Genomic DNA, 4,203 nt, shown 5'->3' with positions numbered 1-4,203 from the left:
GGGAGAGTGTGTGTGTGTGTGTGTGTGTGTGTGTGTGTGTGTGTGTGTGTGTGTGTGTGTGTGTGTGTGTGTGTGTGTGTGTGTGTGTGTGTCACAAAAGGGACATGAAGGGTGTAAAAGAGAGGGAGAGAGAGAGGGACAGTGAATAAAAGAGTTGAACTTTGTCCACCAAACTGGCCATGGGAGTGTGAGAACTTGTTTTACTGCATTAGTGAATAAAAGAGTTGAACTTTGTCCACCAAACTGGCCATGGGAGTGTGAGAACTTGTTTTACTTCATTAGTGAGGTCCGTCCTAAAAACATAATAGCATTGTGGAGACCGGTCCCCAAAAAAGGCTTTGGATTATTATAATGTTTTTTTGCCAATAAAATCCTCATATACAGGGTCAAAGTCCCCAATATTTTTTTTATTGAATCTCAGCATTTTTCAAGAGGGAAACACACACACAGATTTTCTCACATTTGTTCTTCCTCTTTTTCTTTCCATCCATCACTCTCAGTCTGTCAGTTAATAAAATAGAGGTATTTGTTTATAACATTAATTATTAAACCGGCAGATACACTCACTCACCTCTGTGTGTGTGTGTGTGTGTGTGTGTGTGTGTGTGTGTGTGTGTGTGTGTGTGTTTTAACTTATTATCATTACTGTATATCAAGACATACAAATGTAATTTAGATTCATTTCATTTCAATTTAATATGATCTTCAAATATATAGATATTAATATATCGTAAAAATGTACAAAATAAAAAAATATATATAATAGAAAATATGAATATACAAGACATATAGCAAAATAGTATATAATATAGTTAAATCAAAAAGTCTACATGAAGAAAATAATGCTTATATAAAGTTTGTTGCTGATAAATATATAACTTATTATTGTTTACCGTGTTCACCTGTAGTGTTGTTAAGGCAAGGACATTTATTTGAATAGCACAATTCATACAGTGATGCAATTCAAAGTGCTTTAAAGTATCAAACAGATAAAAACACAATACATTTGAGTATGGTCAAAGTGAGAAGAAATACAAAAACACAAAAAATAATTAAAAGAAAGAAAACCATGTTTAACAATTCAAAAAATGGAAAATTAAAAAGCCATGTTAAAAATAAATGTTTTTAGACCTGATTTAAATTATTCTAAAGTGCTGGCCATTCTCAGATGGGGAGTTGGTCCGCATTAAGGCCCAGATACACCGGCCCGGAATCGGCAGTAAATGGGAGTCGGGCCGAACATGAGCGTGGACACGCCCTATTCGGAGTGGTGTGCGCCGCACCGTCGGGTCTTTTCTGCCGACCTGACGCCTTTTCTTGCCGATTCAACATGCTGAGTCGGCGTCGGGAACACCACCGGAAAGCGGACAAAGGGATAACACTGATTGGCTGTTCAGCCAACGAATCCGTGCATGAAAAGCGTTAACGCAAGTGAGGGAGGTAAACAAATGATTTAAAATGGAAGATGGAACACACACGGACGGCTATTTCACCTCATGGGTTTATAGAGCTCCTGTTCGTTCATGTTTTCAATGGACGAGAGTGAAAATGGAAAGAAAAACGCTATTTGTTGTTTGTTTATATCACGGAGTCTGTTCTTCTTCTCTGTCTTCCGGTTGTTCCGGTTGTTGCCTCTTTTGAATGATGAATACACACTACCGCCGCCTGCTGGTAAGGAGAGTTATTGCCACTCAAGCATACGCAGTTCATACGTGCTCGGCTGTGATTTGCGGTGTGTTCCAGTGCGCGAAGCCGGCAAATACGCAGGAGAGTCCAGCGACGTAACAGTCGATGTCGATGTCGGCGTCGGCGACTTCTCAACTGTCGGGCCGGTGTATCTGGGCCTTTAGGAGCATGAATGCAGAAAGCTGCTTCCCCACGCTTGGATCAAATGGAACAGTGAGCCGGCCTGAAGACCTGAGGGGTCTGCTGGGTTCGTACCGCTGAAGGAGGTCCTTGATATATTTGGGTCCTAGCCCGTTTAGTGCTTTATATGTGTGAAATAAAATCTTAAAATCAATTCTATCACTCACTGGAAGCCAATGGAGCGATCTCAGCACTGGAGTGATGTGATCAGTTTGTCCGGGTTAACACTCTGGCAGCAGCATTTTGAATTAGTTGAAGTTTACGGAGTGATCTTTTTGTGAAGATGCTGTTGCAGTAGTCAAGCTTGCTAAAAACAAATGCATGGACAATTTTTTCAAGGTCCTGCTTGGACATAAGGTCTTTAATAAGCGTGATCTTTTTTAGATGGTAGTAGGCTGATCTGTTGATTGCTTTGATGTGGCTGTTAAAATTGAGGTCAGAGTCTAAAATGATACCTATGTTTCTTGCTTGACTTTCGGGTTCGAGTGATAGTGATTCCATTCTATATCTCCTTATCTGAGTCAGCTGAGCCGTATCTGGCCGTGCAACACTCACAGTGTCACATACTGTATGCAGAAGTATTATTTTAAGCAACACATTAAGTTGAGGAAACACTCGAGTCAAATGTAATGAAAGTCAGATGGTGAGTTAGACGGGGCAGTGATATCATAAACCTGTTAATGTACGCATTCAAACTCTTGTTCTGTTACCAGCTGTATTCACCTTGCAGGTGCAGCTATGTGGCTTTGATCCTGGATAAAGTCTTTAAGTCATGGATGTTTAAAGTTTAACTTGTTCATATGTCTAATATTATAGTTGACTTTTCATTCAGGAAGTATGACGCTGCGCTGTCAGTACGCTTCTCCATGTTTGTGATTGGTCGAATGCTCCAGATACCACCCCTTTCATGTGAACGGACCTAACTAGATAGGACACGGCTGGCTTGAGCGATCCACTTGATAACCCGCGTCGTAGTACAGTTTAGCGAGAGCGTGTATGTTTTGGATTAGACCAACCGGCTAACTCAAACATATCCAGGTTAGGTTGAACCAGCTTCGGAGTATACCCCCCAGGTGTGCAGTGACTTTAACTCTCTCTTCTTTGGTTGCAAAAACAACTACTTTACCGCGTAAATAAGATATGAAATGTTGTTATTTTTTATTATTTGAGCAAGTGGCAGCATGTACAAGTTAAATAATTACCTGAGTTTGTTTTCTGAGCGTCCTCGCTCGCCCGGAGGTAACGCTTCGTGGATTCTTCGTCCATCATCTGAAAACAAAATCCACATATTTCTTAAAGTAATAATAACAATTAGGTAAAAGGTTAAAAAATACAATTCAAAAATATATAATATTATATAAGTATGAAAGATGTTATATATTTTTTTAAATGCACTTTTCTGAAGCATGTTTATTTTAATAAATATTTTTGAACAATGTTTTAATTAAATGATCACCATGTTTCTGTTTTTTATTTTAATATTTGTTATGGATATTCTGTTTTCTGCAGTACAGTGCCGACATCTGGTGGAGAAGGGTTAAACTACAGTTCAGACCTCCTTTGTGTGCAGGAGTTTATTTTTCATTTTTGTATCTCACACTCATAAAAAAAACACTTTACCAATTAGTTTGATAACTCGTAATTATTATGTTTTTCTGGCAACTTTTATTAATTGCTCTTTTACAATTTAAGATTTTATTGTGCATTTATATGACATAAATGTATTTATTAATATTTGAATTATTGACATCCATATGCCTTTAAAATCTGTTATATTATCAAATATTTTTAGGACAAACACATCTGGATTTTCTATATTTTGCATTTGGTGTCGCCATCTGGTGGTGAACAGTGAGACTGCAGTTCAAACCTCTTTTGGCTCCCCGAGTAAATTATATTTTTTGTCTTGCAAAAATGAATTACTTAACTTAAGTTGCTATATTGTGCAGCTTGAGGGATATTAAAATGTAACAACTTTTTTTATGCAACTCGGTGTAACATTTTAATCGAGAGGAAAAACGTTTATGTTTTAAATGTTTTATATTTATTATTATTGAGATTTGATGATGCAACATCTATTTTATTAAGGTTTTAGTATTTTTAAGACCTTTTAACAATTAATTTAGACATGGTTATTGCCCTGTTCTTTAATTCATTTTGCACGTCTAGATGACTGAACCACATGTATGGTTTCTCCTTAATTAATTCCAAACTACAATATTTCCAGGAAACATTAATACATATTTCAGTTTAATTTGAACCTCTGTAAATAATAGCACCATATAAGGATATATACATCAAATTGTTTTAATACTAAATATATCTATTTTAGGCTTT

This window comes from Notothenia rossii, assembly GCF_949606895.1.
Source record: "Notothenia rossii genome assembly, chromosome: 3".
NCBI lineage: Eukaryota > Metazoa > Chordata > Actinopteri > Perciformes > Nototheniidae > Notothenia > Notothenia rossii.
This window is presented reverse-complemented; position numbering follows the sequence as displayed.